The sequence below is a fragment of the Cetorhinus maximus genome, chromosome 21 (assembly GCF_964194155.1).
Source record: "Cetorhinus maximus chromosome 21, sCetMax3.hap1.1, whole genome shotgun sequence".
Taxonomy (NCBI): domain Eukaryota; kingdom Metazoa; phylum Chordata; class Chondrichthyes; order Lamniformes; family Cetorhinidae; genus Cetorhinus; species Cetorhinus maximus.
In genome coordinates this window covers 37,502,896-37,524,593 of record NC_135899.1, presented here as the reverse complement: position 1 = coordinate 37,524,593, position 21,698 = coordinate 37,502,896, and the positions used below count along the sequence as shown (strand labels likewise).

Genomic DNA, 21,698 nt, shown 5'->3' with positions numbered 1-21,698 from the left:
CTGTCCAGCTTCCCATCTTCCACCCTCCATAAACTTCAGGTCAGCTAAAACTCTGCGGTCTCTATCCTAACTCACACACCTATCACCCCTGTGCTCACTGACCTACATTGGTTCCCAGCCCCCCAGTGCCTCCAATTTAAAATTCTCATGCTCCAGTACACATTGCTCCATGGCCTCACCCCCTCCCTATCTCTGTTACCTCTTGCCCCATCTCCCTCCGAGATCTCTGCAGTCCTCCAATTCTGGCCTTTAATACATCCGCCCCATTTCTTTCACTTCACCATTGATGTCTGTGTCTTCAACCATCCAGGCTCCATGCTCATGAATTCCCTTCTTAAACCTCTCTGCATCTTTATCCCTCTCATCTCCTTTAGGACCCTCCATAAATCCCACCTCTTTGGCCATATTTTTGGTCATCCCCTCCTAATATCTCCTTCTTAGTCTCAGTGTTAATTTTCTCTGATTGTGTCTCTATGAAACACTTTCGGGTTTTGACTATATTAAAGCGCTCTATAAATGCAAGTTGTTGTCCTCTCACATTCCCTCCAGTCCTCAAGGTACTGACCTGGAGTACAGGCTGTGGACATTGATTGGCCTCTAGTGCTCTGTTCAAGTGGCCATTCAGCATGTGTAGACCCAGACACTGAATGTTGTGAGACAATGGAGACTGCCACAGCCGAGACACATCCTGGCCTCCCCCTGACTTCCCAGCTGGGGTCACTCTTGAGGAACGGGATTCCTGGCTGATTCTCCCAGAGATGCTAAGGCTAATTGAAGTCCCTCCATTACTACTCCAGGAATGGCTCCTTCCCCTGGTGCTTGTGCTGTTGACTGACTTTCTACTGAAAGAGAGAGAGTCAGTGAGTGACTTGTACCTGATGCTGCACTGAAAGGATACTGAGTTTATATAGGAGCTTCTATACATGTTGATGTCTTCTTTTGGTGATGTTTGGTGATCTGTTCAAAGGTTAAATTGACCTTCTCGAAACAATTGCTCTGATGGTGGGAGAGGTTCGAGTCAGACTTTGCTGAAACAGACAGTGCTTTGGAACGATAGCTCCCCTGTGCGAGCACTGGAGGGTAAACAACACAGACAACTCTCAGTGTAACAGAAGCGGTTGTCCCGGCTCCAAGTCCGTGAGGATTGTTCACAAGACACTAGATTGCACTAGAAAAGCCTCTTCTATGTGTGAATCTTCTAGTGTCTCAGGAGGGTTGCCGATGTTGCATAAAGCTTTATCACAAAGTTCACACTTGAAGGATTTCTCTTTCGTGTGGATTGTCTGTTGAACCAGGATGCTTGATGACCGGGTGAAGGCTTTGTCACACACCTCACACATGAACAGTTTCTCCACTGTGTGCATACTTCCATTTGAGCAGAGATACGATAAACGTGAGAATGATTTGTCACACACACTGCACGTGAATGGTTTCTCCCCTGTGTGAATGCATTGGTGTACACAGAGGGTCGATGAATGTGAAAATGATTTATTGCACACCTCACATGTGAATGGCCTCTCCCTAGTGTGAATGCGTTGGTGTTTCACCAGTTCTGATGAACGTACAAAGCCCATATTGCACACCTCACAGTTGAACAACTTCTCTTCAGTGTGAAGCCTCCGGAGGCCAAAGGAGTGGGTAAAGGTCATCTCACAATCCTCACGTCTGAAGGGTTTCTTGCCCCAATGAACGCTCTGGTGTATCGGGGGAGTCACAGATGGTGAAAAAGCTTTATCGCAAATGTTGCAGATGAATGGTTTCTCTCCTGTGTACATGCATTTGTATTTGAGGAGGGTCGATGACTGTGAAAATGATTTGTTGCTTACCTCGAACATGAATGGTTTCTCCCCAGTATGACTGCATTTGTATACGCAGAGTTCAATGACCATGAGAATGATTTGTCACACACCTCGGGCATGGAAAGCTTATGTTGGTGGACATGTTGGTGTTGCACGATTGTCAATCACTTTGTAAAATCTTGGTCACATTCCTGACACTTGAATTGTTTCTCTTACATGTTGCTGTACAACAGATGTACTTTATGTATTAGGAGATCTTATGAGCCTGTGGAGCCCTCCTCACACACCACACACTTAAGCAGCTCCTTACCTCTAGGAATGAGTCCGTGGTTCATGAAGCTCGATGAATGATAGAAGCTCTCACCACACTTGGAACCCACTCACAATTCTTCCCAACCTCACCCTGGCCAATCACCCACAGCCAAACCTTTGGAAAGGTTGGTCTTGATGGAAGGTTCCACACCACTGACCAGTTTCAGATCTGATGATATGTCACAGCTCCCCTGACCCGACCGATTTCCAAATGATGGTTTCACTGCCCAACCCCCCGCCCCCCGTTCTGACCATCATCACCCTCTCTCTCAGCAGCACTGGTCCGCCTCCCCCCATGGTCCCATGGCCTAAGTGTCCTTTATTTTATTTCCTCCAAGTTGATGACTCTGAAATTAATCTCTAAGTCACAGTCAGTCCATAAGTCAGTGTTACTCGCTGAGCAAAGATTCACTCCCCGAGTTAGACTCACTTTCTCAGTAACAGAGTCACTCACCAAGTACTGGCCCAATCAAACCTTCCACTCTCTTCCTCCTTCCCCTTCACCCCTCTCCCATGCCCTTTCTCCTGTGCCACTCTCTCCAGTGCCACTCTCTCTCCCTTTGACCCTCTCTTCTTTGCCCTGCTCTTCATTTGCCCATTTCTCTCCTGCGTCCCTCTCTCTTGTGCATGTGCTGACCCCACCACTGCACTTTATCACTGCCTTCGATGCTGTGGGTCTTCCTCTTCTGATCTATTTTTTTTATTCATTCATAGGATGTGGGCTTCGCTCGTTGGGCCTGCATTTATTGCCCATCCATAGTTGCCCTTGAGTAGGTGGTGGTGAGCTGCTTTCTTGAACCACTGCAGTCCATGTGGTGTTGTTAGGAAGGGAGTTCCAGGATTTTGACCCAGTGACAGTGAAGGAACGGCGATATATTTCCAAGTCAGGATGGTGTGTGACTTGGAGGGGAACTTCCAGGTTCTGGTGTTCCCATCTATCTGCTGCCCTTGTCCTTCTAGGTAGTAGTGGTCGTGGGTTTGGGAGGTGCTGTCTAAGGAGCCTTGGTGTCTTGGTGATTGTTTCTCCACCGGTGTAAAAACAAAGACAAAAAGCAAAATACTGCGGATGCTGGAAATCTGAAACAAAAACAAAAATAGCTGGAAAATCTCAGCAGGTCTGACAGCATCTGCGGAGAGGAATACAGTTAACGTTTTGAGTCGGTATGACTCTTCATCAGAAATAAGGAAACAAAGAAATGAGTTGAAATATAAGATGGCGGAGGGGGATGGGGCAGGTAGAGTTGGATAGAGGGTCAGAGATAGGTAGAGGCAAAGAAGAAATTGCCAAAGATGTCATAGACAAAAGGACAAAGGGCTGTGATGGTGTTGATATTAGCTAAAGGATGTGCTAATGGTGACATTAAGGGTATAAAGCAGGATGAGCAAGTGACAGATAGCCCTAGTGGGGGTGGGGTGGAGGGGAGGGATTAAAATAGGCTAAAAGGCGGAGATAAAACAAAGGATGGAAATAAATTTTAAAATATCGAAAATGGGTGGGAAAAGAAAAATACATTTTAAAAATTATAAATTATTGAAAAAAAGGGGGGATCGGAAAGGGGGTGGGGATGGAGGAGAGAGTTCATGATCTGAAATTGTTGAACACAATGTTAAGTCCGGAAGGCTGTAAAGCGCCTAGTCAGAAGATGAGGTGCTGTTCCTCCAGTTTGCGTTGAGCTTCACTAGAACATTGCAGCAGGCTAAGGACAGACATGTGGGCATGAGAGCAGGGTGAGGTGTTGAAATGGCAAGCAACAGGGAGCTCTGCGTCATGCTTGCGGACAGACCGAAGGTGTTCCGCAAAGCGGTCACCCAGTCTGCGTTTGGTCTCTCCAATGTAGAGGAAACCGCATTGGGAGCAGCGAATGCGGTAGGCTTAGTTGAGGGAAGTGCAAGTGAAGTGCTGCTTCACTTGAAAGGAGTGTTTGGGCCCTTGGACGGTGAGGAGGGGGGAAGTAAAGGGGCAGGTGTCGCACCTTCTGCGGTTGCGTGGGAAGGTGCCATGGGAGGGGGTAGAGGTGTAGGGGGTGATGGAGGAATGGACTAGGGTCTCCCGGAGGGAACGATCCCTGTGGAATGCTGCCGGGGTGTGAGGGGGGGGATGAAGGGAAGATGTGTTTGGTGGTGGCATCATGCTGGAGTGGTGGAAATGGTGGAGGATGATCCTTTGAATGCGGAGGCTGGTGGGGTGATAAGTGAGGACAAGGGGGACCCTATCATGGTTCTGGGAAAGAGAGGAAACCGTGAGGGCAGATGTGGAGGAGATGGGCCAGACATTGTTGAGAGCCCTGTCAACCACCGTGGGTCTAAAACCTCAGTTAAGGAAGAAGGAAGACATGTCAGAGGAACTGTTTTGGAAAGTGGCATCATCGGAACAGATGCGTCGGAGGCGAAGGAACTGAGAGAAGGGGATGGAGTCCTTACAGGAAGCGGGGTGTGAGGAGCTGTAGTCGAGCTAGCTGTGGGAGTCACTAGGCTTGTAATGAATATTGGCGGACAGTTTATCACCAGAAATGGAGACAGAGAGGTGAATGAAGGGAAGGGAAGTGTCAGTGATGGGCCACATGAAAATGATGGAGGGGTGGAAATTGGAAGCAAAATTAATAAATTTTTCCAGATCCAGACGAGAGCATGAAGTGGCACCAAAGCAGTCATCGATGTACCGGAGAAAGAGTTGTGGGAGGGGGCCTGAGTAGGACTGGAACAAGGAATGTTCCATATACCCCATAAAGAGACAGGCATAACTGGGGTCCATGCGGGTACCCATAGCCACACTTTTTATTTGGAGGAAGTGAGACGAGTTTAAGGAGAAATTGTTCACCGAGAGAACAAGTTCAGCCAGACAGAGGAGAGTGGTGGTGGATGGGGATTGTTTGGGCCTCTGTTCGAAGAAGAAGCAGAGAACCCTTAGACCATCCCGGTGGGGAATGGAGGTGTAGAGGGATTGGACGTCCATGATGAAGAGGAGGTGGTTGAGGCCAGGGAACTGGATATTGTTGAAATGGTGTAGGGTGTCAGAGGAATTGTGGATGTAGGTGAGAAGAGACTGGACAAGGGGAGAGAGAATGGTGTCAAGATAGGAAGAAATGAGTTCTCTAGGGCAGGAACAGGCTGACACGATCGGTCTGCCGGGACAGTCCTGTTTGTGGATTTTGGGTAGGAGGTAGAAGCGGGCCTTCTGAGGTTGGGAGACCATGAGGCTGGAAGCTGTGGAGGGAAGATCTCCAGAGGAGATGAGGTCAGTGACAGTCCTGGAAACAATGGCTTGATGTTCAGTGGTGGGGTCATGCTCCAGGGGGAGGTAGGAGGAAGTGTCTGCGAGTTAGCACTCAGCCTCTGTGAGGTAAGGTCAGTGCGCCAGACAACAACAGCACCACCTTTGTCAGCAGGTTTGATGACAAAGTCAGGGTGGGACCTGAGAGAAAAGGAGTGCGGCAAGTTCAGAAAGAGACAGGTTAGAGTGGGTGAGAGGAACAGAGAAATTGAGACGACTAATGTCATGCTGACAGTTCTCAATGAAAAGATCAAGAGCAGGTAAGAATCCAGAGGGAGCGGTCCAGTTGGAGGGAGAATATTGGAGGCTGCCAAAAGGATAAATTATAAAGGCTGCTTGACATCGAACGACCAATCCTGTGTTGAGTTTTGGTTTAAAATATTCCGCAACAAATTGGTGACGAGGATGGGATCCCGCTAAGGACGGAGGAAACGGACGAGTGACAGCCGAGCCACCACATGAGTACCTTCTAAATCATCACATCGTGAGGGCAAAGCCAAAACTGCCCTCCATCTGCCGCCCTGGGACCAAAAGCATTTACGGGTCTAAGTCAAACCTCAATGAGTCGGTAAGGATTTGGGTGAAACGTGTCTAGCAAGATGCTCGGTATTAGTTGCAAGTAACGCGCTCACTTCAGGAGGAAATGAAGATGAGGCTGACAACAAATAACCCAAACCAACAATGGCCGCGGAAAAGAAGTTAGAGCTCGAGTGGGGTCCAGAGGGATGGTTAACTAGATATCTAGGAGATAAGAATCAGAGAGAAGGGGTGGAATCCAGATGACCCGACTGGGAAACAGAGGGCATGGTGGAGAAAAGTAGGGAAACAAAAGGAGGAAAAGGCACTTTGTTAGTAGCCAGGGCGACCTGAACAAAAGGTACAGAAACACATCTGCTGAAGCTGACATTTACCCAGTACCACCAACATCCCCACAATACCGGACCAAAGGTCCAGATGATTGGGATATAAACAGTGAGGTGTATAATTATCAAAAAGACAAAGAAGGAAAATAACCGCCCCCGTCATATGATGGTGCCATTGGAGTGGCGCCAGCTAAGGTAGAAGTTGTGTCCAGACCCCCTGATGCCCAAGGCCAACCGGGACCGGTCCGATTAAGAACAACATGTGTCCCGTTTTCCCTCGACAAAATCAAATTATTGGAAACGTTGCCAAAACTGACACACCCCCGCCGGAGCAATGAACTCTTTTGGGACAAATTGAGAGAAATGCGAACATCCCACCAATTACATAATCGGGACACAGCCTGTCTAGTACGGGCTAAAATTCCTGAGACAAAACGGCAGGAACTAGGCGACGGGACCTGGTGCGCGGCCGTCATCCAGACCGGCTAAGAGTCTCAGACAGCGTTTGGTCATTTTAAAACAGCAGTGACTACCGCACTGGGAGCTGTGCCAGTGAATTGGGGTATGATAATGGGAATAACACAGAGTAAAGGGGAATCAGCACACAACTGTGGGGAGAGAAAGTTGACATTCTATATAGCGCACTCAGGCGTACGAGACCCAGCAAGGAACGATGCAGCATTCTTAAAAATGTTTAAAGATGGACTGAGCAAAGCACATCAGGACGTAATGAGGTCGGGACTAGTCACGATGCAGGATTTTGACTCCTTAGTTAGATGGGCTATGGACATAGACAATCAACAGAAGACTAAACTAGCCGCAGCAGAGTCAGTGACAGACTTAGCAAAAACAGGAGGAAAAAGTGAGGTTTGCTATAATTGCAACAGTCCAGGACACAGGTGCAATGAGTGCCATATGCCAAAAAAGGACAACAGGAGAAAGTGTAGGAACTGTAACAAGCCCGGCCATGAGGCCAAGGACTGTTGGTCGGCCAGGGAAGGCAAAGCAGGACAGGGCCCCAAACAACAATCGGTCCCTCCAATTGGACAAACATCCTGTATGGAGGACATGAACAAAAACCAACTAACTGATCGAGATAATCAAAACCCTGAGTCAGGAACAATAGGTAGCAGCGGCCCCCGGAGAGGACCAAGACCCCCAAATATATTTAGCGGCACTGTTAGGGGATCGGCAGTGCGAGGCGCTAATAGATACAGGGGACTCGGTGTCCATGACAAATTTGAAACTTTCCCTCACCCAACGTTCGTTATTAATACAGGGAGTGGAGGGAAAACAGGTTAGGGTTTATTAAAGTGAGACACAAGTATTGGAGATGGGAGGTATAATCCTCCCTGTACGCTTGTGGACAACCTTAGGAATAGATATACTGATTGAACTAAACTTATTAATAGATGTTAAAGACAGGGGAATAATGTGGAGGGACCTCGGAGAAAAGTCCAGGCGCCCAATATGTGACACAAATATCCAGCGTAAAACTCCTAAGCCGGGATTGGAGGAAGGACGGCAAATGTGTGTGAGGGGATAGAAGGGGTTTAGGCAGAATCTAAATAAGACTGCGGACTGGTAAGGATGGAACCGATTAAGATACCGGTGCCGGAGCACTGAGCCTGTAGACGATACCCAATAAAACCAGAGGCAAGAGAAGCCATGCAGAATATAGTGGCAGATCTAGTAGAACAAGGGGCGTTGAGCGAAACTATATTGACCATTAATTCCCCTATATGGCCTGTAAAGTCGATCATATCGACTGACGGTCGACTATACTGCCCTTAACAAGGTAATCCCACGAGAACACCCCATAGTGGCGAGTCCCTCCACGGTATTTAACAGAGTAAAACCCAAACACAGAGTGTTCAGAGTCTTGGACATTGCCAACGGGTTCTGGTCCATGCCATTGGATGGTGAGTCACAAGAAAAATTCACATTCACGGTGGAAAGGAAACAATACACTTGGACCAGAGTCCCACAGGGATTCCATAACAGCCCTAATATATTCCACCATGTAATGAATCAAGCCCTGGAAGGACTGGATTTTGCAAAGCACCAAAGTGCACGACTACAATATGTAGATGATATACTGATAGCGTCAGAGGATGAAAAGGGACATATGGACTCTCTAATATGTGCTTTTCAGGCCTAGGAGGAGACAGGATTTAAAGTAAATCTGAAAAAGGCACAATTGGGACTACCACAGGTTAAATACCTGGGACATGAAATTAGTCAGGTTGTAAGATACTCCCCAAGAAAGAAAAATCGCCATCAAAAACATGCCAAGATCGATAACCATCAGAGGAGTGAGGAAGGTGTTAGGACTATTTAATTGCTGCAGAAGTTTTGTACCAGACTTCGCGGCAACTGCGGAGCCAATACAGCGATTAGTAAAGTGAAGAAGGCCGGCAACAGGACAGGTAAAGTGGGGGCCAGGGCAGGATAAGGCCTACTCAGAGTTGAAGGCCGCCCTGACTCCAGCCCCGCCCTTAGATTGCCCAATATGCCCCGACCATTCCACGTGCTCTACAATGTGGATGGAAACTTCGACAATGCAGCAGTGTTACAGGAGTATGGCGGGGACATGAGGCCAGTAGCTTATTATTCCACCCAGTAGTCCTCAGTAGCCCAGGGTATGGCAAGTTGCGTAGCCGCATTAGACTGTGCGGCATGTGCAGTGCGGGTCTGTGAACCGATAACCATGTCAGGACAGGTAGTGTTGCACACGTGACATCCACAGGTGGACCTGCTGATTACAGGGAAATTTAAATCCGTCTCGGACAGTAGAAGAGCTGCATGGGAAGCAGTCCTAATACCGAAAGACAGATCAGTTCAGATAGTGAGGAATACGTGAGTAAACCCTGCTGAAGACATATTAGCGGAAGGGGAGACGCACGAGTGTCAGGCCACAATAGACGAAGAAACACAAGGGACCGCCTCTGACGACCCCCTGGAAAACCCCGACTGCACCCTTTATGTGGATGGATCTTGATATATATATGGAGAGCCGCACACAGGTTGGGCAGTGGTAAAAGGAGATGGTGAAGTGGTAGCCAAAGGAAGTGTCTCAGCCCAGGTGGCCGAGCTGACTGCCCTTACAGAAGCCTTTCGGGGTGGTACATGATTATATGATAGCCTGGAGTAGGTGAGGATACATCACCTCAGGAGGAGGACACATAAGGCACGAGAATGTGGTGAGAGGGTCAGTGGAGACACGCAGAAGGGCCGGCAGAGGCGGCCGAGATTAAAATAAGAGCCCACCTAAAGGTGGAAACTGAGGAACAGAGGGCGAGGCAGCCAGGTAAGCGGCCGAGAAAGAAACACCAGCCCCAGTTGCTGCTGCAGGTGAAATGAATATTACAAAGATACAGGATGAAGCTAATGTGGAAGAGCAAGAACAATGGGCTAAGGAAGGAGCAGTTAGAGTTTGGAGGAAAGATTCACGGGTAATAGTCCTAGATTGTATCCAAACAAACCTCTGAGAAATTTATCACAGCTCTGACCACAGTGGGCGTGCCAGGCAATGTATAATAGGCTAACAACAAATTGGGGGTAACAGGAGAACAGAACGGAAAGGGGAGAGATGTGTCCAAACACTGTCAGCCATTTTTAAAAAAATCGTTGTATGTGTCACTGCCCATTAGACACATGTAGGCCAGACCAGGAAAGGATGGCAAATTTCCTTCCCTAAAGAGCATTAGTGAACCAGATGAGTTTTTACAGCAATCAACATCATCAAGCTTTAAATTCCAACTTTTTATTAAATCCAAATTCCACCATCTACTGTGTTGGGATTTGAACCCAGATCCCCAGAACATTACCCTGTAATCTCTAAATTACTAGCCCAGCGACAATGCCACTACACCATCACCTCCCCTGGATGCTTCTCTGATGCATAACATGCAGATGGTACAATCCCGGAAAGCCAAGCAAAGTTCAAATGACCCACCAGCCAAGACCTAAAGGCCCATGAGAAAATCTGCAAATAGATTTTACCGGACCCCTGCCTAACGACAGGGGCAAGAAATATTGCTTAGTAGCAATCAATCAATTTATCAGGTAGGTAGAAGCGTTTCCCACCCGAGACTGTAGCGCTAGGACGATAGGCCAAATACTGGCATAGGAAATAATTCCCCACTGGGAAATTCCCTTACAGATAGACTCAGACCGAGGTACTCACTTTACAGGGAAGGTTATGAAGGAAGCCTGTACATTGTTAGGAGCCCTCCAGAGGTTCCATGTCCCATATCGCCCACAAAGTTCAGGTATGGCCGAATGAATGAATAGAATTTTAAAAACCGCTCTGGCAAAAGGTATTGCAGAAACAGGACAAGGATGGGTAGATGTCCTCCCCTGTATACTCATGCGCCTATGCACAACACCCAACCGGACAACTGACTGACTCCATTTGAGCTAATGATGGGACGTGCTATGTGACTACCAGAAGTAATATCGATTGGTAGCAAGGAACTAGAACGAGTAAAGGACCGTATCAGGAACTATGAACAACTAGATGACCAACTAGGTGAGTTGAAACAGGAGGTGAGAGCACAACAAGACATCCAAGATCAGGAAAGGAAGAATAAGGGCAGCAATGAACCAATGCCCAAGGTAGTGGAGAGGTTTTAGATAAAAGCAGGTACATACCAAACGTGTAGGATTCGCCCCTAGATGAATAAGCCCGTACGAGGTAATGATGATCAGCGATACATGCGCTTTTGTGGATATGAAAGGGAAAGAGAAATGGAAACATCGGTCGCAACTAAAATGTTTTACTGTTCTTGAGGACCCGGCATGGCCAAAGAAGAAGCCGTGTAGCCTATCATGTGTGCGTCGGCTCTTTATCCAATACAGTTTTAACTGATGTTGTTTTACAGGACCGACTGACCGACTGGTGACAGCCAGAGTTGTGCTTATCCCCAAACAGTATGGCCACCGTGAAAGCATTAATTTTGACGAGTCTGACAATTGGAACAATTCTCAAGGCAAGCGCAAGAGACCGGGAAGAAATGGAATGCAGATTGAGACCCCCCCCCACCCCCACCCCGGCCACCAAAGGTGACTCTAAAACGGGTTTCACCTTGTCAACCAGTTACGAATGTGAAAAAACAGGATAAAGGGTGTTATGTGTGTAACGGTGCATGGGTAAGTTCGAGTCCAACACCATGTGGGCCGTGTAAAATGATGAATACTACCAGTATGGCGAGATGCACACGAGAGCAGCACGTACGGGACCAAGTAGGGGGAAGATATGTCTTGCGCTGCGAGGACTGGGTTGTAGATGGACTACTGTACATCGTGTTACAACACCCGCCCCAACAACACCAAGGGCACCCACATCGTCAACCGTGACTATACCAACGATTACATCAACAACGAGGACGGCACTGTTACAGTGCCCAGAATTGTCTCCGGGCCCACTAAACGGGCTGGCATTATTTACAGAAAATGAGCAACTGTTTGACAATGTAAAACATGAAATTGTACTGGTATTGCTGAACTTAACAATGTTACAATGGCCTAGGTATTGTGGCGAATTTGACGGTATTAAGAAATCGTATGAAAGACTAACAAAGGATATAATCAATAAGGCAGCCGATGCCATGGGTGCAACTAGGTTTAGAGGGCATGCTGCTTTCCACCGCAGGGCAAAGGGAAGTTTAATCAATGATGTTTTGACAGGAGTTATGACAGAAAAGTCATTTGTGAACGCGTTAGACATACAAACTATTCAGTAGTGTGGAACGGCTAAAGGGGGTGCCACAGGGGTTAATGGAGAGAGGAAATCAAGCTGCCCACAAAGGAGTACGGTTAGTCATCCGGAAAGTTACAGACTTGTTAACGGGGATAAGGGCAATAGAAAGCCATGCTGAGATTACTAACTGACTGAATGACAGAAATCTGGAACAGGCTGGGGCGGGAGAAAAGAGAGACCTAAGTTACGGTCATGACCAGTGGGTAGTAGGACAACTAAGACACAACCTGGTTTAGATTCAACAAGGCCAGGTGCCCAGTTGGATCAACAATTCCTACCTCCATGACCTCGCACAGCAACCGGGTTTGGTGAATGCCTGCGTTTTCAAAGGTGTGACTAGGGTCCAAGGCTATGCAGCCCAGTGGTGGGGGTGGTAATCATTATCCCTGTGGTCGAATCAGATGCCCAACCATATCCTCTGTACCAAGTGGAAAACATTGGCCTGATCTGAGGGGAAACCTATTTTAGGTATTATCCAACGGACATCTATGACATCAAGAAAGATGGTACAATTAGAGGAGTGTCCCTGAGTGGGTGTCACCAGAAAGGCAGCTTAACCACATGCCCACACCCCGCGGGCCAAGCCACAAAGGATGAGTGTGGCTACAACAGGATAGAGGGGTGTATGCTGGAAATATCCCACACCGGTACCCGCTCAGGGTACAGAGGCCAAGGGGGGTCCTGCGTCACAACCACCGAAGTCGAATATCAATACGCAGACCTTAACATGTAATATCACGATGCCAAATTTCTGCTTTAAACCCCAGGTCCCTGTTACTATTGGACATACTAGACTGGTTTGTATAAAATTGAGGGAGCTGGTTACTATAAATGTTGCAGATCAGATAGGCGAGGACCTGGAACAATATGAAGACTCTGTGGGGCCGCCTATTTCCCACTTACTTGAACACTTACAAGAAATTAAGGGGAGTTTAGGCAGAGTAGTGCAACGATACCACGTTTTGAAACAGGGCCTAATGATTTTGAAGAAAGATATAGAAAAGGATCTAAGGGCCAGAACTTGGTGGGAGTGACTGTGGAACTGGGGAGTAAGTGTTGAAAACCTGCCCTTGGATCTGAATGATCCCCCGTGTCTTGGTAGTATTACTTTTAGCTGTAGGTTGGGAAATTGCAGCATGTGCAGCAAGTAGGAAGAAACGGGAGAGGAAAAAAGCAAAGGCATCGCTTAAGGAACAGCAAAACTTGTTGTTCGAGAACCAGTATCCAGGAGTATTATAAGATATAGGGTACATCCTGAGTCCTCTGCACTGTCTGCCTGATCACCACAACGGGGCAGAGGACCCAGGACATCATAGGTTTAGATTGGTTTACTTGGGCAGGGTAGCCAAGTACCAAAAGGGGGGCCAGAAGTGGGGCTTTCAAGCTGTTCAGCAATTGTGGGGTTAAAATGATTCTCAGACTCTAAGCTTAGAAGATGCAAAAGCAACAATGCAACTTTATTGCAGATGTGTGAGTCACATGAACAAAAACAAAAATACCTCGAAAAAAACTCAGCAGGTCTGACAGCATCTGCGGAGAGGAATACAGTTAACGCTTCGAGTCCGTATGACTTTTCATCAGAACTGAAGGAATATAGAAATGAGGTGAAATATAAACTGGTAGAGGGGGGTGGGACAGGTAAAGCTGGATAGAGGGCCAGTGATAGGTGGAGACAAAGGAGAGATTGCCAAAGATGTCATAGACAAAAGGACAAAGGGGGGTTGACGGTGGTGATATTATCTAAGGAATGTGCTAATGTGGACATGAAGGGTAGCATGCAGGACAAGCTAGTGGTAGATGGCCCTAGTGGGGGTGGGGTGGGAGGAAGGGATTGGAATGAGCTAAAAGGTGGAGATAAAACAACAGATCGAAATAAATTTTAAAAAGGTAGGAAAAGAAACATTTTTTTTAAATGATAAATTATTGGAAAAAGAGGGATGGGAAAGGGAGTGGGGATGGAGGAGAGAGTTCATGATCTGAACTTGTTGAACTCAATATTAAGTCCGGAAGGCTGTAAAGTGCCTAGTTGGAAGATGAGGTGCTGTTCCTCCAGTTTGCATTGAGCTTCACTGGAACATTGCAGCAGGCCAAGGACAAACATGTGGGCATGAGAGCAGGGTGGTGTGTTGAAATGGCAAACGACAGGGAGGTCTGGGTCATGGACAGACCGAAGGTGTTCCGCAAAGCAGTCACCCAGTCTGCGTTTGGTCTCTCCAATGTATAGGAGACCGCATTGGGAGCAGCAAATGCAGTACACTAAATTGAGGGAAGTGCAAGAGAAGCACTGCTTCACTTGAAAGGAGTGTTTGGGCCCTTGGACGATGAGGAGGGGAGGAAGTAAAGGGGCAGGTGTTGCACCTTCTGCGGTTGCATGGGAAGGTGCCGTGGAAGGAGGTTGAGGTGTAGGGGGTGATGGAGGCGTGGACCAGGATGTCCCAGAGGAACGATCCCTGTGGAAAGCCGCCAGGGGGGGTGAAGGGAAGATGTGTTTGGTGGTGGCATCATGCTGGAGTTGGCGGAAATGGTGGAGGATGATCCTTTGAATGCGGAGGCTGGTGGGGTGATAAGTGAGGACAAGGGGGACCCTATCATGGTTGTGGAGGGAGAGGAAGGTGTGAGGGCAGATGCACGGGAGATGGGCCGGACACGGTTGAGGGCCCTGTCAAACACTGTGGGTGGAAAACCTTGGTTAAGGAAGAAGGAAGACATGTCAGAGGAACTGTTTTGGAAAGTGGCATCATCAGAACAGATGTGATGGAGGCGAAGAAACTGAGAGAATGGGATGGAGTCCTTACAGGAAGCATGGTGTGAGCAGCTGTAGTCGAGGTAGCCGTGGGAGTCAGTAGGGCACTTTGCAGCTTTCCTGACTTAATATTGAGTTCAACAATTTCAGATCATGAACTCTCTCCTCCATCCGCACCCCCTTTCCCATTCCCCTTTTTCCAATAATTTATAATTTAAAAAAATATATATTTTTCTTTTCCCACCTTTTAAAAATTTATTTCGATCTATTGTTTTATCTCCACCTTTTAGCCCATTCCGATCCCTTCCCCCCACCCCATCCCCACTGGAGTCATCTGCCACTAGCTTGTCCTGCTTGCTACCTTTCATGTCCCCATTAGCACATTCCTTAGATAATGTCACCACCATCAACACCCCTTTGTCCTTTTGTCTATAACATCTTTGGCAATATCTCCTTTGTCTCCACCTAACACTGGCCCTCTATCCAGCTTTACCTGTCCCACCTCCCCCTCTACCAGCTTATATTTCACCTCATTTCTATATTCCCTCAGTTCTAATGAAGAGTCATACGGACTCGAAACATTAACTGTATCCCTCTCTGCAGATGCTGTCAGACCTGCTGAGTTTTTCCAGGTATTTTTGTTTTTGTTCAGATTTCCAGCATCCACAGTATTTTGCTTTTATCTGTGTGAGTCACATGGTTTGTTTCAGTAAACAAATTCACAAACACATCCGCTGAGGACATCCTGCTTGATGATTGTTGCTAAGCCCCCACTTTGACCCTGCAAGTCTGTCCTGGACAGACATTAGTGCTGATGTTATTTCTACAACTGCAAACAATGGAGCCTACCAAGGTGAGCTGTCCCTGGCTCCAAGGCTGATCTTTGTGTGGAGGGTTTCTCTCCTTCCGTGACAGGGGTGAATGGATGTTGTCTGGGGCCATTTGGTTGTGACAATTGCCTCCTTCATTTCTTTATTAGATTCATGATGGGGGTTATCCTGTGTCATTGTTGTGATGTCCTGAATTCCAGTCCTTCTCAATGATATCAGTTCTGCTGTAGGTGGCACTGTGATTGTAATGCAATTAGAATAGTTTATAAACTGCTCAAAACTATATTGTTGGAGAGGTTTGCTGGTTTACTAGTAGAGATTGTCTCCTAGCGGTGTAAAAATAAAGGCTGCTTGACGTTTGAACGAAAGACTCTGTATTGGGTGTTGGTTTAAAATACTCCACAACACCATCCTGATTGACACGCTATTTGGCCAATAATTGCTTTTGTTCTGAACAACAGCCAATCAGGGGCTGAGTGGGAGCTGCCAGATTGGTCAGTCCCCCCTTTCTCACTGACCTGTGCAGTGTTCTGATTGGGTGATGTCAGCTTCTTCACTCTTCTTCAGAGCTGGCGGAGGTGTCAGCTGTGGCTCAGTTCATAGCACCCTCGCCTTTGAATCAGAGGGTCGTGGGTTCATGTCCCACTCCCGGAAACCAAGAACTGTGATTGTACTCGAAAGAGTTGCAATCTGTGACTGTTGATAACTCGAAAGAGTTTCAGAGCTGGCTGCAGGCTGCTGGAGAGCAAGTCAGGTAAAGTGCCTAGTGCTTCTATGTTTAGTTTATCCTCACAAGGCCCTTCCCTTCCTGACCTCTCCACCCAGTCCGCCCTCAGTCCTGGATGTCTCTGGCCCCCATTCCTTCCCTTCCTTACCACTCCACAGGGTCTGCCCTCAGGCTTTGGTGGCTGTAGCCCTGGATTCCCCTTTGTGAGTGAGTGAGAGAGTGAAGGAGTGAGTGAGGGAGTGTGAGTGAGATAGCAAGTGTGAGTGAAATAGACTGTAAGTGACAGACAGTGAGAGAATATGTTCGAGGGTGTGGGAGAGAGTGAGTGTGTGGGGGAGAGAGAGTGAATCTGTGGGGGAGAGTGTGCGCATGTGTGTATGTGACAGAGACATAGTGTGTGAGTGAGTGAGAGAACCTTGAGACTGGGAATGAACCAGACACACACACATCTGCTTAGTGGGGACACACACCAAACCCCTCCCCTTCTTCCTCCCTCCCCAAAAACTTATCCACACACCAGGCCAGGAGAGGAGGAACATCCAGGCTGAAAGGCAGCCCACTTCCGACCGCCACTTTAATATGAATTCTGCCAAGGCCAGCTCAGAGTGTGGGCCACCAGAGACAAACACAAGGTCAATGTTAATCAAACCCAACTCCTTAGCTCAGCCCTGGTCCCCTCCCCCTTCCCTGTGACCAGGACTTGGGGCTTATTCTAGCTCTCACTCTCTCCCCCCCCCGCCTCCGTCTCTCTCTCTCTCTCTTTCTCTCTCTCTCCAGATCTTCTTAAACGAAAAGGCAACAAAGATTTTATTTGTTAGCTCTGCTGCTTGGCAGTTTTTAAATTGTCATTTTTATTGATACTCATTTATAAAATTATCAACTTATTGCTTTGGCATTGATTATGATTTTGCCCAGCAGGTTGTTTACGCTTTCTTCACATCTTAATGTATATTTAAATCGATGTTTAGTGTTGTTCCAAACCAGATCTCAGACAGCTGCTGCTGGGGATCTTGCTGAAGGGGAATGAGGGGCTCCCAGGAATCTGATTGCTTTACGGAGAGCTGGTGAAAGAGGTTATTTTTGTTCCAATAGAAATGGGAGGTGTTTGGAAACGTTCAGCATATCTGGTGGCATCTGCGCAGACAGAAAGAGGTCAGTGAGCCTTCGTCAGAGCCAATGCAGATCATAGACCTGAAACATTGACTCTGTTTCTTTCTCCACAGGTGCTGCCTGGCCTGCTGAGTATTTCCAACATTTTCTGTTTATATTTCAGATTTCCAGCGTTCTGCAGTAGTTTTCTCTCCTATTATATGCTCCACTCTGGGCATTTGAGTGTCATTAGTTTCAACTTAAAATGAGAAAATATTTATCACTCAATGTAAAGTGTAATTTTTCATTAACAAAGCCCTCTTGTGTGGATAGAAATAGCACATTATTACAGGTGAATTGTTGGTGCCAATTTACTGGACGGTTTTGCTATTTTTAAACTTGGAAGTGAAAGCAGAAATCATTGACCAATAGAATATGTCACTGTTAGTTCAGATACTCTCACTTGCACATAGGATTGTTGTTTGCGGTGCTTGTTAGGTTCAAGTCTTTTGGATGTTGCTGTCTGGATATTGCATAGGACCAGGATCAAAGAAGTGGAGCAGGTTGCATAGTATGAATGACCAAGTTGTGTGTAATTGCCTGATAAAGCCGTGGTTGTAATGCCTATCATACTGAAACCTGAGCTTTCCATGGGCTTTATAAAAAGATGCATAGCGTACAAAAGCCAACAAGTTTTTAATAAAGCTATTGGAAACAGTTTGACCGCAGTGTGACTATGGTTCACAATTCTGGGTGCCTGAAGGATGAGGGGGAGGGTTAAAGGGGCTGGGGGTGGTGGAGATAAGGGGCCTGGAAACAGGAGAAAAACCAGGGCCCATGATTTCTCTCCATAGCCCTGGCTGCACCTACACCACATGGCCTGCAGTGATTCAAGAAAGTGGCTCACCGCCACCATCTCGAAGGCATTTAGGGATGGGCAGCAAATGCTGTCCTAGTCAGCGATGCCCACATCCTGTGAAAGTACAAATAAAAACAAACTGAAGAGTCAGCCTCTTCAGCAAAGGAGGAGAGGGAGTTGGAGGAAATCATGTTTCCATTTTCTGTTTTACACAAGGATTGCACTGTACTACACCAGAGAATACAGAGAGGATAGACACCGCAGGTAGATCCTGCCCATCACCCAAGGGACAACTGCACAACAGTGGGAATACATCCAGTCCCTTCACAGCATTGCTCAACACAGAGAAGGTTGGGCAGTGAAACCATCATCTGGAAATCGATCAGGTCAGGGGAGCTTTGACATAACATCAGATCTGAAACTGGTCAGTGGTGTGGAACCTTCCATCAGAACCAACCTTTCTGAAGGTTCAGCTGTGGGTGATCGGTCAGGGTGAGGCTGGGAAGAAGTGTGAGTGGGCTCCAAGTGTGGTGAGAGCTTCAATCATTTATTGAGCCTCAAGAACCACTGACTCATTCCTACAGGTGAGAGGCTGTTCAAGTGTGAGGAGGGCTCCACAGGCTCAAAAGGTTTCCTCACACACAAGGTGCATCTGTTGTAGAATTAGTAACATAGGGGCTGCTTCATGCAAGAGCAACTGTTCAAGTGTGAGGTGTGTGATTCAGCTTTCACATATCCATTGACATTTGAGAATCACCGATGCAGCCACACTGGGGAGAAGCGTTTTGAATGTGAGTTGTGTAACAAGGGCTTTGTACACTCATTGGACTGGTGAATCACGGCCCATTCACACAGAGAAAAACCATTCTCATGTGGCGTGTGCGAGAAATCATTCTCACAGTCATCCTCGTGCACCAACACATTCACACAGGTGAGAAGCCATTTACCTGCAAGGTGTGTATCAAATCTTTTTCGCAATCATCTCATCTCCGTGTACACCAACGTATTCACAGAGGAGAGAAACCATTCACGTGTGAGCTGTGATAAAACATTCTCTGACTCATTGAATCTCCACAGACACCAACGCATTCACACAGCGGAGAAGGTATTTACATGTGAGGTGTGTGACAAATCATTCTCGCGGTCATCAGCTGTCTGCACACACCACCGCATCCACACAGGGGAGAAACTGTTTCAGTATAATGTATGTGACAAATCATTCTCTGGCTCATTGAGACCCCTGCTCCATCAGAGAATCCACACAGGGGAGTAACCCTTCAAGTGTGAGGTTTGTGATGAAGCTTTCCTTGACCCTCCTGGATCATCAGAGGGTTCACACGGGGAGAAACTCTTCAGGTGTGATGTTTGTGACAAGGTTTTCACCCACTCCTCTGATCCCCTGAATCACCAGCAGATTCACACTGGAGAGAAACCATTTAGGCATGAGGTGTGTGACAAGGCTTTTACACAGTCAGTGTATCTCCTGGTCCATCAACGCACTCACACAGGGGAGAGACCCTATTGGTGTGAGTTCTGTAATAAAGCCTTCACACAGTTGTTGGTCCTCCTGGAACATCAGTGAACCCACACAGGGACTCCCTCACCAAGTTTTAGCCAATCTGTAATCAGACTCTGAACCTCTACACAAGCTCACTGCAAAGAATGCTCACAGAACAAGGAGCAGCTTTCACTCACATCAAACAATGAGTGACAACAACGCCGGTGCTGAGGGACTGAGATTGAAACATAGAAGATCCTGAGGGGACTTGACAGGGTGGATGTGGAAAGGATGTTTCTTCTTGTGGGAGAATCTAGAACTAGGAAGTCACTGTTTAAAAATAAGGTGTCACCCATTTGAGACGGAGATGAGGAAAATTTTTTCTCTCAGAGGGTTGAGAGTCTCTGGAATTCTCTTTCTCAAAAGGCGGTGGAAGCAGAATCTTTGAATATTTTTAAGGGAGAGCTGGATAGATTCCTGATTAACAAGGGGGTGAAAGGCTATCGGGGGTAGGCGGGAACGTGGAGTTGAGGTTACATCAGATCAGCCATGATCTCATTGAATGGTGGAGCAGGCTCGAGGGGCCGAGTGGCCTACTCCTGCCCCTAATTCGTATGTTCATACGTATGTTCATACGATTGTAAGTTTTAGAAGGGGTGTTTTGATATTTTAGACTTGATTTAATTTAGTGATGCACAGTGTAATACTGGAACCCAAATGGCCATTTTAAACTGTTTGAGTTTGTCAGAGATATAACCACCAGGCAAAGACTCAGACACCAAATTAGTAAATGGTATCAGAGTTTATTGATTATAAGCAAATTTTAGAAACTTATCAACTAACTAATAGAGGAAGAATAGAGGAAAAGTTTACTTATCAATGAAACTCTACCAACTCCACACTTTCAAATGGGTGATCAATCCAAGAGAAGTGGACAACAACTTCAACTGCTCAAACCGTTGGAGAAACCGTCACTGCCTCCGAGAAGCACTACACCTTCCTGGGATTTCTACTGGCACTGAACCAATCCCAGGACTAACCATGCTCAATACTCACCTGTCCCTGAGGTTTGGTGGAAACAACCTTTGCGCTGATAGGAGGATGCTCACCTAACCCCGAAGATCTAAACCAGTTCTTCCACACTTGATGTATATAATAGTAACATAGGAACAGGAGAAGGCCATTCAGCCCATCGAGCCTGCTCCGCCATTCAATATGATCATGGCTGATCGAACACTATCTCCATAACCCTTTACATTATTGTTAATCAGAAATCTATCAATCTCTACCTTAAACATGTTCAATGACTAAGCTTCCACGGCCCTCTTAGCTAGAGAATTCCAAAGATGCACAAGCCTCTGAGTAAAGAAATTTCTCCTAATCTCGGTTCTAAGTGGCTTCTCCCTTATTTTGAAATTGTGTACCCTGGCTCTAGACTCCCCAGCCAGGGGAAACATCTTACCTGCATGTAACCTGTCTATTCCTTTAAGTATTTTGTAGGTTTCAATGAGATCACCTCCCATTCTTCGAGACTCTAGAGAATACAGGCCCAGCTTGCCCAATCTCTCTTCATAAGACAGTCCCGCCATCCCTGGAACAAGTCTGGTGAACCTTTGTTCCATTCCCTCTATGGCAATAATATCCTTTCTGAGGTAAGGGGACCAAAACTGCACACAGCACTCCATGTGCGGTCTAACCAAGCTTCTATATAATTGAGCAAGACTTCACTACTCCTGTACTCAAATCCTCTTGCGATAAAGGCTAACATTCCATAAGCCTTCCTAATAGCTTGCTGCACCTGCATGTTAGCCTTCAGTGACTTATTGACAAGAACACCCAGGTCCCTTTGTACATCTACACTTTCTATCTCTTACCATTTAGGAAACACTCTGCACATTTGTTCCTTCTACTAAAGTAGATATCCTCACATTTTTCTGCATTAT

The 21,698-nt window shown here is 46.9% G+C and overlaps 2 protein-coding genes and 1 pseudogene across 3 annotated transcripts in view; 2 read left to right on the top strand and 1 right to left on the bottom strand.

The window, feature by feature from the left end:
- Window positions 1-21,698, top strand: part of LOC144695227 (uncharacterized) — a 384,420-nt gene that overhangs the window by 51,969 nt on the left and 310,753 nt on the right. The window lies entirely within an intron of this gene.
- LOC144695231 (uncharacterized) overlaps window positions 1-21,698 on the bottom strand; it is a 407,499-nt gene that overhangs the window by 91,832 nt on the left and 293,969 nt on the right. The window lies entirely within an intron of this gene.
- On the top strand, window positions 19,128-20,088 carry LOC144695463 (uncharacterized; annotated as a pseudogene).